Below are 14,333 nucleotides of genomic sequence, written 5' to 3'. Positions count from 1 at the left end.
TGCTGGAGGAGAACATCGCCGGAGGAAATCATCGCTGGAGAGAACATCACTAGAGGAGATGGTGGAGATTCTAGTCAGAGGTGAACGTTGCTGAGAAGGTTGTTGATGAATCCATATTTGATGATATATTTTGGCTATAATTGGATGGATTTCATCACATAAACTCACACTTATTCACCAAAATAGCATACTTTTGTGTTTTATCCCTAAATTGATCCTAAACGTGAAAACATACGTTTTTGTGCTTAAATTGAGCAATTTAATCTCACTTTTATTCCATTCGATACCGTGATATGTTTGTTGAGTAATTTCAGGTCCTAGAGGCAAGAATAGTTTGGTAGAAGTGGAAGAAAGCATGCAAAAAGGGAGAAAGCATGAAGAAAACAAACGAGAAGAGCACAACTATCAAATTAGAGCAACGCGTGCACGTGAGCCGCGTCGCGCGTCCAAACAAGTATCGCCTAGTGTGCGTGTACACAGCTACTTGTGCGTACGCACAGGAAAGGATTATCACGAAGTGTGTGGACGCACACATCTGTGCGTCCGCATAGGTCCCAGCGCATGCCTCCATTAAAAAGTCACGTGCTGCGCGGTTTTGGGGGTCTCTAGGCCCATTTTTGAAGTGATGAAGGCTGGTTTGAGAGGCTATATTAAGGGTAATGCAACACATATGAGGAGAGCCATCTTAGAGTAGGGTAGAAACATATAGTAGGAGTAGGAGTAGTGTAGTATAGAAAATTCTCTCTTAGAGTTTTAATTAGGTTTTGTAGAATTTTATACTTCAAGTCTTGCTTTTGGATTTTGCAATTTACATTGTAAGTATTTCTTTAATTGTCTCTTTCAATTACCATACTTGTTCTACACTTATTTCTATTTCTACTCTCCTCTATCAATATATGCTTGGTTTTGCAATTTTGATGTTCTAGTTGTTTAATTTGATGTTGATGGCTTTTATATGTTTGCTTGAGTTGTCTTTATTGATTTTGGTCATTTATGGTTCATAGCTTTCATTAATTTACCAATTTTGCCATGTTTTGTGAATATGCATACTAGGTGTTTGATGAAATGTCAACCCTAGCTTTGGGGTAGATTTCCACCCCTTGACTTGGGAAAAATGAGTCTATGGATTACTAGAGCCATAATGTCCAACATTTAGTGATAATTCTTGGAAAGTTAGTTGATTCTTGTTTCCATTAAAGGTATCCTTTTATCAACTAGTTTGATAAGTTGGTTAGAACTTATGGATTAAGGTCAATTATGCTTGCTTGACTTACTCCTTGATGGTTGGGGTTAACTAGGTGAGACTAACCCATGATAATTATCATAGTTATGGTTATGGCAAGGAAAGGATTCCATAACTCATCCTAAGTCAAGGTTTCATTTATGTTTTGACCACTTTCCTATCACTTTATAGCATTACTTGTTTATATTACATACATAGTTCTTTTATGCCTTTATTAGTTTATTAATGGCAATTTTGAACCGTTCTTTTATCTCTTTATTTGTTTGCTTCCTTATCATTGAAAATCCCTTGCTTTCCACAACCAAAATTGTATGCACTCATTGGTATTAGTTCCTAGGGAGAACGACCCGAGGTTGAATTACTCTCGATCTCGGTTTATGTTTTGCATTTGAATATCATCTAAACTTTGATGTTGAGAGTTAGTTGTTGGTTTAGCTATACTTGCAATGAAGTGATCTTATTTTGAGAAATTCTAGACCAACACTAATTCTCTCTTATCAAATTGGCGCCGTTGCCGGGGAACTAGCATCATGAGTGTTATAGTTTTGGTTGTTGTAAATATGTGAATAGTGTGAATAGATGCTTTTTGGTTGCTTGTTTGCTTTTGTTGGTAATTAGGATTTTGTTTATTTTGTTAATTGATGTCTTTAGTTGTTATTCTCAATTTTCTCTATGAGTTATCACCCTCTTGGTTTGGAGTTTGGTTGTTATTATTTTGTAGGGCTTGATAACCTCAATTTTGGATTGCATCATGGGATTGGAGCATCTATTTTGGAAGGAGCAACCTCCTCCATACTACAATGAGTCATACCCTTCCCAATGCACATACCCAACCCAAGGATATGGTGGATTTCACTTTGATCATGCACCTCCACCACCATATGCCTATGACCCATAACCCTCAATCACCATATTTTCAAACACCACACCAATACCAACATCTACCTTCTTACATACCACCTCTAAACACTTGCCAACAGGAGTCACCTCCCATATATCCAACCTTCTTCCCAACCAATGAACCTTCCCTCTTATCCCAATATGAAGCTTCCCCACCCTTGGCCCAAGACCTTCAAGCTTTTCTCCAAGAGCAAGAAGGAATCCGAAGAACACAAGGGCAATTCGTGGCAACCATAGCCGAAGCAGTGAGCCGATTGGTTCTTCTACACTCATCCGATCAAGACACTCCTCTTGGAGGATGTGAGGGAACAATTAAAGGGCGTAGAGAAGAGGAGAGCATGGAACCACAAGGGAAAGAAGAAGGGTTGGAGCTTGAAGTGCAATAAGAGGGAGAAAGTGGAGTATTTGAACCGGAGGAGAGAAAGGGAGTATTGAGGGAGATTGATCAAGATGAGGATTTCATCATTGATGATTTTTTGTCCTCCTTGGTCAATCTCCTCAATGATCCTAATAAGCCTTTTCCCATTGAGTTTGAGAAAGACATGAAGGTAGACTTCTCAAAACCTCCATGTTATGATTTGAGTGATGGGGAAGAGGAAGAAGAGGTTGGTAAGGAAGGAGTTGACAACCAAGAGCATATTGAGTGGGTGGCAATTTCACCTATGAACTTCATTAGCCCCATCAATATGCTATCTTGGAGACAGACTACCAACTCAAGGTCTTTCTTGGGTTGGTGGGTGGTGGAGAAAGGAGTGTTGGTAGCCAAGGGACTCCAAGGATCTTCAAGAAGAACAATTCAAGAATTGGAGTTCAAGAATGGTGTAGAGCACAATCGGGTGATTTCCAGAGAATGTTGGGTTGTTACATGGGTCAATTAGGAGCTGATCCATCCGGCTTGAAGCGTGGAAATCAACAACAAGGTGAGCAGATGCCTAGAATATGGGATCCCGGAGGAGCCTCTAAGTGCAAGCTTGGATGGCGGTTCAAGAAGGAGTGGAAACATAAGCCACCCTAGCAAGAGTCTCCTCAACAAGTCCAACTTAAGGACTATAAACCAAAGTGCTAGGTGGGAGACACCCCACCATGGTGATATCTTTCTTACCCTTTCTCTTTGCTTATAGTCCTAGTTTCTTGCTTGTTTGCTTGTTTTGGTTAGCTTAGGATTAGTTTAATTCTAAGTTTAGTAGGTTGATTTGTATATGGATCATGAATGTATGGATTTTTGAATGCTTGGGGTTGAAATATGTGTTGAGCTAAGGTAGAGTGCCCCATAAATTGAAGAAATTTTTTTGAAAAAACAGGGCATCTGTGCGTGCGCACGCACTTGTGCGCGCGCACAAAACCTCTACATTTTGCGTCCTGTGCGTACGCACCCAACTGTGCGTACGCACACCCCCTTGCAAAGCCGCTGCTGGCAGCGCTCGCATGCCTTGTGCGCGCACATTCCCCTGTCTTTTGCGCCCTGTGTGTGCGCACCCTCTCGTGCGTACGCACGCAACCCTTGTTTCGCACACCATGTGCGGCCGCACAAGCTTGTGCGTCCGCACGCAAGCTTGCACTTCCTCTGGTGGGAGCGTTAGCACAGCCTGTGCGCCTGCACCACATAACCCCTTTTTGCTCCTGTGCGTGCGCACGGACCTGTGTGCGCACGCACACATGATCCATCTCCTAAATTAAAAAAAAAACGTTATGTGCGCGTGCACAGGCTTGTGCATGCGCACGCGTCTATTTTTGCCTTCTGTTCAAAGCACCCGGACACCTTGTGCGAGCGTACCCCTCCCATATTTCACCTTTTGTGCGTGCGCACACATGCTTGTGCGTCCACACAGGTGCTATTTTGGGCAAAATTTTTATTACATTTTCAATTAAGCCTTAACGCACTTCCCACCTGCTCCACCCCTCTCTTTTCTCTCTTTTGCCTTATTTTATACTTATTTCTATTAGTCTTCAGTGCATCTCATTTTTGTTTTAGTAATTTTATTAGTTTTACATTAATTCTTTTTAATTAAATAAGTTGCAAGTGTTTGATTATTGATTGATTGCGTTGTTTCTTAATTGAATTAAACCAATGCACTTATACTATGCCTTAATTTACTAGTACCTAGTGGGTTTGTATACTCATGTTTTGCTTGTACCACTAGAAGAAATTATATAAGTGCATTGAATTAAGTGAATTGAGTTAAAATTCTTTGTTCGGCATGATTTTTCATCACATGTCTGACACTTGTTCTTTGTTAATGCTTTGCATTTGTTTGAGTGACTTAACTTGATTCTTATCAAGTTTATCACTTTTTGTAACAAGTATCTTACCATGTGACATGTTCTTTATGTTTCATAATGAGTAAGGAGTTTTTGGTTCATCATTACATTGGTTATTGTTTGTTGTGCTATTTTATATCAATTTTGTACTTTCACTTGCACACCTTCAATATCCAATATTTCTTAAATTCAATTCACTCTTGTTATAATTGCCTAAGCTTGCTTATCTTTGATTGATATTCATCTATTGCTTGCATCTTAGGCCATTTAATTGAAGAACTCATTCTTACTCTTTGATTATGTGAATGTCATTTTAACCGGCCGTTGTGTGTATTCTAACCGTGTGCACACTTGAAATACACACATGGCTCATCTTTTCTTCATACCACACAACTATGCAAACTTCCTCAATTAGATGCTTATTCACTCTCTCCTTTACCTTTTTGTGCTACTTGTCCTATGATTCTTGATTATACTTTATTCATTCTTTGCGAGGATGAGACATGAAGGCAAGGAGCCGGGAGAGGAGGAGGACACTAAAGATGGAGATGCCGAGCACATATTGGACTTATCAATCTCCACACAATCTGAGCCCCCGCATCTGCCAACTGAAGGTGGAGCTCTTGAGAGGCATTCCCCCCGGATCGTGTTCATGCATGGAGGACCGTGCAACGCTTAAGTGTGGGGGAGGATTCACCAATTTTGGGGCGTAAACTTTCTTTTCCCGAACACTTTGCACTTTATTTTTATTTCTTTTATTATGTTTCTTGTAGATATTTGGAGTATTTTTAACTGTTGCATTGCATTTTCTTTTGGTATACATCATAGTTTATATATAGTCATTGCACTAGGCATTTTTGCATGGTATATATTTATAGAATTTAGTTGTTATTGGATGATGTGAATAGTATAGCACCTAGTTCAATTTTGTCCTAATTGTTCATGTTAATTTTTTTTTTCAATGTTGAAAATTAGGAATAGAACTAGAGAAGTTTTTGAAATTGTATCCATCACATCATACATACATATAGGAAATAATTTTGGTGAAAAACAACAAAGATTTCCAAGAATTTTGTTTTTAGGGCATTCTATTGAATCGATTTGGAAAATTGTTTTTTAACTTGCTTGAAAGATTTTTGTGGAACATAGAAGATAGATAGAACAAAATGCCTTGTGATTTTTTGAGCTTTAATGAGTGGTTACACATTCTAACCACTAATTTTGTTCATAGTGTGATTTTTCTCCTCCTATGATTGTGATCTTGGTTTTGCTTGATTCTTTATTTCCAATATTTGATGTCGTGAATGCATTTAGCATGATTGAGGCCATTTTTGAACTAAACTCACTCACCCATATAGCCTTACCCTTGCATCTACCTTTGTTAACCCCTTTCGAGCTTTTTAATCTCCTTTGTTCAAATTATAACCACATCAAAAGCTTGAGCGGAAAACCATGAATTACCTTGAATTACATCTTTGATTAGCTTAGGTTGAGGTGTGTATGTCATTTAAGTGTGGGAAAAATTTTGGGAAGCACTGGTAGAGAAAAATTTTGTTTTGGGTAACTATTGAAAAAAAAGAAAAAAGAAAAATTTGGAAAAAATGGGTGCACATTCATGTATCAATTTGCTTTAACCATATGCATTTGTCATAGAAAAAAAAAGAGAAATGAAAGAAAAATTAAGTAATAAGATGGGACAAAAGTTATCCCAAGGAAAAGAAAAAAAAATGAATAAGAAATGCATATGTGTTTTGAATAGAACTAAGGCATGAATGTGTGTGTGAAAACAAGTAATGGGTGGCAAGGATGCATTGTTGTGATTTGATTGATATAGGTTGAGTTGGATACTTAAGCTAATCAAAGATTCAATCTTTTAGTCCACTTAGTCATATATTCATCTTATCCTTACCCCAACCCCATTACAACCTTCTAAAGACCTCATGATACTTGCATACATACATCAATTATTTGTTGATTGTCAGATGAAAAGCAATTCCTTGAAAGTATGATCAGAGGAGATTTGAGTGAATTGACCCTAAACACCGAGTGATGAGAGTGTAAACACACCTAGTGAAGGTTCGATCACTCAATTCTATGTCTTCACCCTTCTTATCATGCATTCTTGCAAGTTGCTTCATTTTGAAACTTGAATTAATTCTCTAGATTTTGCTTGCATTGAGCTACTTCTTTGCTTTGCCCAAAATGTTTATGCTTACTTGGAAATATGATTGTTTGTCTTCACCAAATCAATAGGACATTATAGATAGATATATATAGATAGTGTAAAGCATAGTTGCATGCATGTAGGTAGATGCATTGAATAAGTTGCTTGCCCTTTTATCCTTCTCCTTTTTATGTGTTTAGCATGAGGACATGCTATTGTTTAAGTGTGGGAAAATTGATGAATCCATATTTGATGATATATTTTGGCTATAATTGGATGGATTTCATCACATAAACTCACACTTATTCACCAAAATAGCATACCTTTGTGTTTGATCCCTAAATTGAGCCTAAACGTGAAAACATGCGTTTTTGTGCTTAAATTGAGTAATTTAATCTCACTTTTATTTCATTCGATGCCGTGATCTGTTTGTTGAGTGATTTCAGGTCCTAGAGGCAAGAATGGTTTGGTAGAAGTGGAAGAAAGCATGCAAAAAGGGAGAAAGCATGAAGAAAACAAAGGAGAAGAGCACAACCACGCGTGCGTGCGCACAGACATGCGTGCGTACGCACAGCCATCGAATTAGAGTCACGCGTGCGCGTGAGCCACGTTGCGCGTCCAAACAAGCATCGCCTAGTGTGCGTGCGCACAGCTACTTGTGCGTACACACAGGAAGGGATTTTTGCAAAGTGTGCGGACGCACACATCTGTGCGTCCGCACAGGTCCCAGCGCATGCCTCCATTAAAAAGTCACGTGCTATGCAGTTTTGGGGATCTCTAAGCCCATTTTTGAAGTGATGAAGGCTACTTTGAGAGGCTATATTAAGGGTAATGCAACACATATGAGGAGAGCCATCTTAGAGTAGGGTAGAAACATATAGTAGGAGTAGGAGTAGTGTAGTATAGAAAATTCTCTCTTAGGGTTTTAATTAGATTTTGTAGAATTTTATACTTCAAGTCTTGCTTTTGGATTTTGTAATTTACCTTGTAAGTATTTCTTTAATTGTCTCTTTCAATTACTGATACGCACAAAACTTGTCTCTCAACAAATTTTCTTCGGCAAGTGTACCGAATTTGTCGTCAAGTAAAAACTCACAATAGAGTGAGGTCGAATCCCATAGAGATTGATTGATCAAGCAACTTTAATTAGAGGAATGTTCTAGTTGAGCGAACCAGAATTTGATTTGAGATTTGCAAAAAATTAAATGGCGGGAAAGCAAATAGCAGAAATAGTAAATGCTAGAAATAAAGAGCTGAATGTAAATGGCGAAAAGTAAATTGCAGAATCTTAAACGGGAATGGGATAATTGCTCATAAAAGTAAATGGCAGAAATTAAAGAGAATGGGTAAGATCAGAAATGGGGAGTTCATTGGGCTCAGGAGATGTTGCATTCTCCAGATCAAGTTCATTTTCATCTCTTCCTCAATCAATGCATTCATTGATCTCTTAAGTGATCAAATTCCAATTTCTTGGTAATTCAATCTCTCAAATCTTGATCAATAGCCAATTCCTTGGTCAATTGCTCATGAGAAGAGATGAAGTATGGTAACTGATTATACCACATGCATTTCCCAAATCAAGTGTTGGTAGGATTATAGTCACATATCCATCCAAACCCAATTTGGTCCAGCATGAGAAAGCATTTCTAGCATGATCTCTTCATTCCTCTTTCAAGGTTCAGAAGAGATCCAAGTATGAATAGCTTCTTTTCCAAGATAACTACCCAATTGGATAAAGATCGAAAGCTTTCTAGTAAAATCAAGAGAAAAGATAGAAGAAGGAGAATGAAAACTAATATTGATCCATCAAATTACAACAGAGCTCCCTAACCCAATGAAAGGGGTTTAGTTGTTCATAGCTCTGGAAAATAAAAACCAAGATGGAGAATACATGATGAAAGTAAAACTAGAAGTGCAGAGAAAGTAAAATACAGAGAGTAGTTCTATGCCAAAGGCTCCCTAAAGTTTCCAACTCCTCTAACTAATTCAAAGCTACTCCTATATATACCACTCTTCTCATCATCTAGTTGGCTCTTCAAGTCTTAGGTATGGGCCTCTGAATCTTGAGTTTGAAGCAGTTATCCTTTTCATTGGGCTTAGCTTTGCTTGTAGAGAGAAAAGGTGAAGTAGGCAGGGACTTTGACTCAGGACGTTAGTGGTGTCAACGTTAAGTGAAAGTGTGGGTTCGAGAACGTTAGTGGCAATCACCTTTTTCACTAACGTTCCTAACCCAAATATGATCACGTTGACTTCAACGTTAGTGGCACTAATGTGACCACTAACTTTGTCTCTTGGTCCTTCGCACACGTTATTGGGACTTACCTTTCCCAATAACGTGGAGAGTCCTCCCTTGTCCCTATGTTAGAGTCCACGTTAACTAGGTTAACGTGGCTTCTAACGTAGCAGTGCCAATTCTTCAAAAATGTTAGTGACACTTACCTTTGTCACTAACGTTCCAATGTGCCCCTATTTCCCACATTAGAGTCCACGTTAACTAAGTTAACGTGGCTTCTAACGTAGTCATGCTAGCCATCTCCAACGTTAGTGACAAAGGTGAGTGTCACTAACGTTGGCTCATCATCTCTTTATCCACGTTAGCTTCCACGTTAACTAAGTTAACGTGGGAGTTAACGTTGCTCATGGTGGCTCTTGGTGGTTCACCCCAACGTTAGTGACAAAGGTAAGTGTCACTAATATTGGCTATCAATTGCTCTCTCCATGTTAGCTTCCACGTTAACTAAGTTAACGTGGGAGTTAACGTGGCTTATGGAGGCTTGGCCATCGTTAGTGACAAAGGTGAATGTCACTAACGTTGGCTTCTCTTTTGCTTCTTAACGTTAGAGTCCACGTTAACTAAGTTAACGTGGCTCTTAACGTGGCCACTTATGAGCTTGGTCCAACGTTAGTGACAAAGGTAAGTGTCACTAACGTTGGCTCCATTTTCTTTCTTCCACGTTAGAGTTCACGTTAACTTAGTTAACGTGACTCTGAACGTGGGTTATGATGACTTCGAGGGCGTTATTGGCAATTACTTTTCTCATTAACGTTGCAAGCTAGCTCCCATTCCACGTTAGTGGTCACGTTAGTTATACTAACGTGGCTGCTGACGTGGTTCTTCCTTGCTTCCTTTGTCCTGAAATCAAGCAATAAAGTGCATCAAAGTTCTAATCCAAATCATGAGACATGCATCCTCTAATTTGTCATATAATTCATGCAAAAATTCTCATGAAATCATGTAAAGTGCACAATGTATGCTTGAATCAAGATGTAAGTGAATATCTACCCAAAACTAGCTTATTTTCTAAGAAAATGCATGAAACTACCTTAAAAACAGTAAAGAAAAGGTCAGTGAAACTGGCCAAAATGCCCTGGCATCACAACACCAAACTTAAAGCTTGCTTGTCCCTAAGCAAGTACTGGAACAAGAGAATGATGAATGGAATGCCAAGAGAAAATGAGTCATTCTTGTGGAAGTCATGTTCCTGGTTTTATGGTGGTTTCATGCATAGCAACTTAGGTTCATTCCTTCACTGGCTTTCAGACCTTTATCATGTTCTAGAATACTCACTTGATTGCATCCCATGAGACTTTTATTCATTGATCCTTTTGTTGTCATTTCAGGGCTTATTTGTGTTCTTAGGCTAAGTGCTCTGTAAGGGGGCAACTCTTTAGAATAAGCTTTCAACCAACACTCCCGAACCAGTTGGTTCAAGGTGCTAGGTGTTGAAGCACCCCTAAGAACTTACTTCCTCAAGTCTCTCCCCCATACATACACACCACAGGCACATGGTTTGTTTATTTTCTTTTCTTGAGGTCTTGGTGTCCAGCACCTCTTTGGGTTACTAAATATTCTGTAGCAAAGATTGCTCTTGATAGTGGACTTTTAGCTGATAATCCCGGGTTAGTTAACCCAAGTTACCAGGTGTTAAAGCACCCCTGAGAGCTTAGTAATCCAAGCAGATTCTTGGTACAGGAACACGACAGACACATCCCTCAAGACTCAAACCCTTGGTGCCTAGCCTCTTTTCTTGCTATTTTTCTTTTATTCTTCAACTTTGATTGTTCCTTCCCTTTTTCTTATTAGGATCTTGTTATTTAGCTAGTCTCATGGGGTGTGTTCAAGCATATGATTCATGACAGATAGTTGTCTTCCCACCTTGTGGTTGAACCAACTTAGCTAACTTATGACCACACCACCAACTCAGGAACTTACTCCATAGTATGAACTCCACTCTGGTCTTTTATAAAACACATATTCTCTTTTCATTTGATTCAAAAGGACAAGCATAAAAGTAAGTAAGAAAATGATGCAGTAATGACATTCAGACTAGCAAACACAGCCCTAATCAACAAAAAGTTTAAAAGACAGAATTGAAAAAAGTTCAAACTAACATGGAAGCATGTTCTATTTCATACAAGGTCTCCCTTATTTAAAGCATAGAAAAATATGGATCAAAGAGGGAACTCCACCACCTTTTACTCATGTGGATGCCCATGCTCCCCTCCTTGTTTGTCTTCATTGTGTCCTCTTGCATTTCCTCGCATCCGTGCCAATCTTACTTGCTTCCAATCCTCAAGTGCCTTCCTCACTGATTCATGACTCTCTTCCACCTTTTGTCTTTCTTCTCATGCTAATTCATCCTTCATTTCTTCATACCTTGCGATTCCAGGATGCAATATAGGCAGCTGTCCTACTAAGTATCTGAGCCTGGCTTGAGTGTTTATATGATGCCCAGTCTCGCTCATGTAAACTCCTTCTACGAATGCCCTTTGCTCGTCCAATAGTTCTGCCTGTTCTATTTGTCTTCGATGCATCTCATGTATATGTGCACCTTGATGTGCTTGGATGTTGATTAGCTTCTAGATGGATTATTGTTGTTCATTTTGCCTTTGTTCTATCCTGTGGAATGTTTCACTCCATTGTTGTCCTTGACTCAGTTACTGCTCCATCATTTGCTTTTGCCACTCTCCTTGTTGAGTCATCCATCTTGAGAGTAATTCCTCTTGCTGTCCCATCATCTGTAATTGAAGCTCTTTCTGTGCTCCTTGGCTTTCCAAATATTGTCTAGATAGGCCATCAATGGCTTCCTGTAGTTGGTGCATATCCAAAGTGGATGGTGTTTGCCCCTCTAAGACTTGTCCTTCTACTACTTGAGGGGCTGGCCTCTTGCTTCCGTTGAGGCAGGGGGATGCGGCAGCATGCATCCGTCGAACGGTTATTGGAATGCCCTCTTCTATCCACACGGGGTCCTCATCTTCAAACACCACCCCAGCTTTCTTGCATAGTCGGTAAATAGTGCTGGGGTAACCTAACTTTCCTCTTGAGTCGCTTTTCTCTGCCATCTTTCTAATGCCTGCGGCTATGAATTCATGAACCTTGATCTCTCCTCCTTTGAGTATACAGTGCACCATTGTGGCTCTCTTGAGGTTCACTTCCGAGTTGTTCCCTGCTGGGAGGATGGATCTCCTTACAATTTCGAACCACCCCTTTGCTTCCAGAGTGAGGTCTGCTCTCTTGATGAACCTTGGTCTCCTATCCGCATATCTTTCCCAGTCAGCTCCGGGTACACAAATATCTTGCACAATCTGGTCATAATTGGGGCTGTTGTCTATTCTTGAATGATAACTCTCTTCTTCAAACGGTATGGACCGTAGCTTTAATGCCCTCATGACACTCATGGGATTGAAATCCACAATCTTTCCTCTCACAGAGCTTGTATATGACTCATCGGCCTTATCATATCGGACCGCATTTGCATAAAACTCTCTTATAAGATTTGCATTTACCTTAACAACCGGATCAGTGAGGAGCTCCCATCGCCTCTTTTCTACCTTCGTCGTGATTTCCGGGCACTCATTCTTTCTGACTTGAAATCCAAGTTCATATATTATTTCCTTATCAACCATCCACCCGTACTGCAATGCATGGTGCAAGCTTCTAAATTTCTTTTCATCATACGGGTGTTGCTCCATAGGTTCCTTTCCCTTCCTTCTTTTAGAGCTCGAAGATGCCATAAATGGGAGTTAATGTGTGAAGGTGGTAAGGGTGTGGAGACTTTTGGTTGTTTCGGATTGAGTGCAATGAAGGGAGTAAGGGGGAATGTTTTTAATGTGGTAAGAATGGTTTGGTTCTGAGAGGGATGTTAAGCTGGGCGTTTAGAATGTGAAGGGGGTATGGAGGGAGAGCTACTTATATATGGAAGTGACGGGCAAATGAAGGGTTTGGATAGATGATTTGAGTGTGAGATGGACGGATGGGGTTCAGCACGGAGAAAGGACAAGGATCATCAACTTTATGAAGGGTGTTGTTCGATCTTCAAGGGTGTCATCCTTTTCAATGTTGCATGGCAACATTTTCCAATGCGTCCCTCCTTGAGGCACGTGTGTAGTACCCTCCTTTTGTGGTGTCCGAACCTTCCTCATTCAATTGTCCAATCAATCCTCTTCAATGCTCCTTTCCCTTTTCCTATAAAAATAAAATAAGAAAAATTAATATCATTGAGAAATTAAACTTTATGGCTAGAATAATAAAGAACTAGATTGTTTATTCATGAACACCAACTAACTAACTAACTGTGTATCCTTATATGCACATTGGTGGCACCTTGGGTGACACCAAACTTAGTTTGTAGCACTGTGATGAAAAAGTTTTGTTCAAGGCTCCAAGACTAGCATGCTCTGAATTGCATTCATGCTTTCTTGGCATGCTTTGAACACCACTTATTCTTCACTATATATTGCATAATAAGGATTTCACCAAGTGTTTGTCAAGTTTGGGTTAGAATTCATGAATATTGACTTATTCACTATTTTCTAAAAGCATATAAAACATGGGTTGCCTCCCATGAAGCGCTTCTTTAGTGTCACTAGCTTGACGTTTCTCCTTCATCAGGGAGGTTAATAATGCTTCAAGTCCTCCCCTCTTGCTGTGGACCTATATCCATTGGTTGTATCAATGATCTCTACATGTTCCAAGGAGAGAACTCTGTTGATAGTGAAGACCTTAGGTAACTGAGATGGTACAGTGGGGAGAACAGGGGGGATATCTGGGAAGTAAGCTGAGATCACTTTATCCCCTAGAGAGAAGTTCTCGGTAGGGATCTTCTTGTTCCTCCACCTCCTTGGTACCTTCTTCTTTGATCTGTTTCTTGTGAGTGTTTGAAAACAGTGAAGGTGAGCTGTTCATCATGGATCCTCAAGATTAGCTCCCCTCGCTCCACATCTATGAGTGCTCTGGCTGTAGCTAGGAATGGTCTTCCCAATATGATTGGGTGAGTGTGACTCTCTTTCATATCCAATATGACAAAGTCTGTGGGAAGAAAGTATTTCCCAACCTTTATCAACACGTTTTCCACCACTCCTATTGCTTGTTTTTTAGTTTTGTCAGCCAGCCTGATGACTACATCTGTGGGTATTATCTCATTGATCTGCAGCCTCTTCATAAGGGATAAGGGCATTAAATTGATGCTTGCTCCCAAATCGCAGAGTGCTTTATCAAACATTGTTTCTCCTATGGCACAGGGGATGTGAAAGCTCCCTGGGTCCTTTCTTTTTGTAGGCAACTCTGGTTGAATGAGGGCGCTGCACTCCTTGTTCATCACTATAGTTTGGCCTCCCTTGAGTGAGCTTTTCTTGGGAAGCAGTTCCTTCATATACTTGATGTATGTAGGCATTTGTTGGATGGTCTTGATGAATGGTATGTTTACATGCAGAGATGCAAACAAGTCAAGAAATCTTGAGTATATTCTCTTCTCCACAACACCATTG

Source organism: Arachis ipaensis, chromosome B4 (genome assembly GCF_059453495.1).
Source record: "Arachis ipaensis isolate K30076 ecotype BB chromosome B4, ASM5945349v1, whole genome shotgun sequence".
Lineage (NCBI taxonomy): Eukaryota > Viridiplantae > Streptophyta > Magnoliopsida > Fabales > Fabaceae > Arachis > Arachis ipaensis.
Note: the sequence above shows the minus strand (reverse complement) of the source record.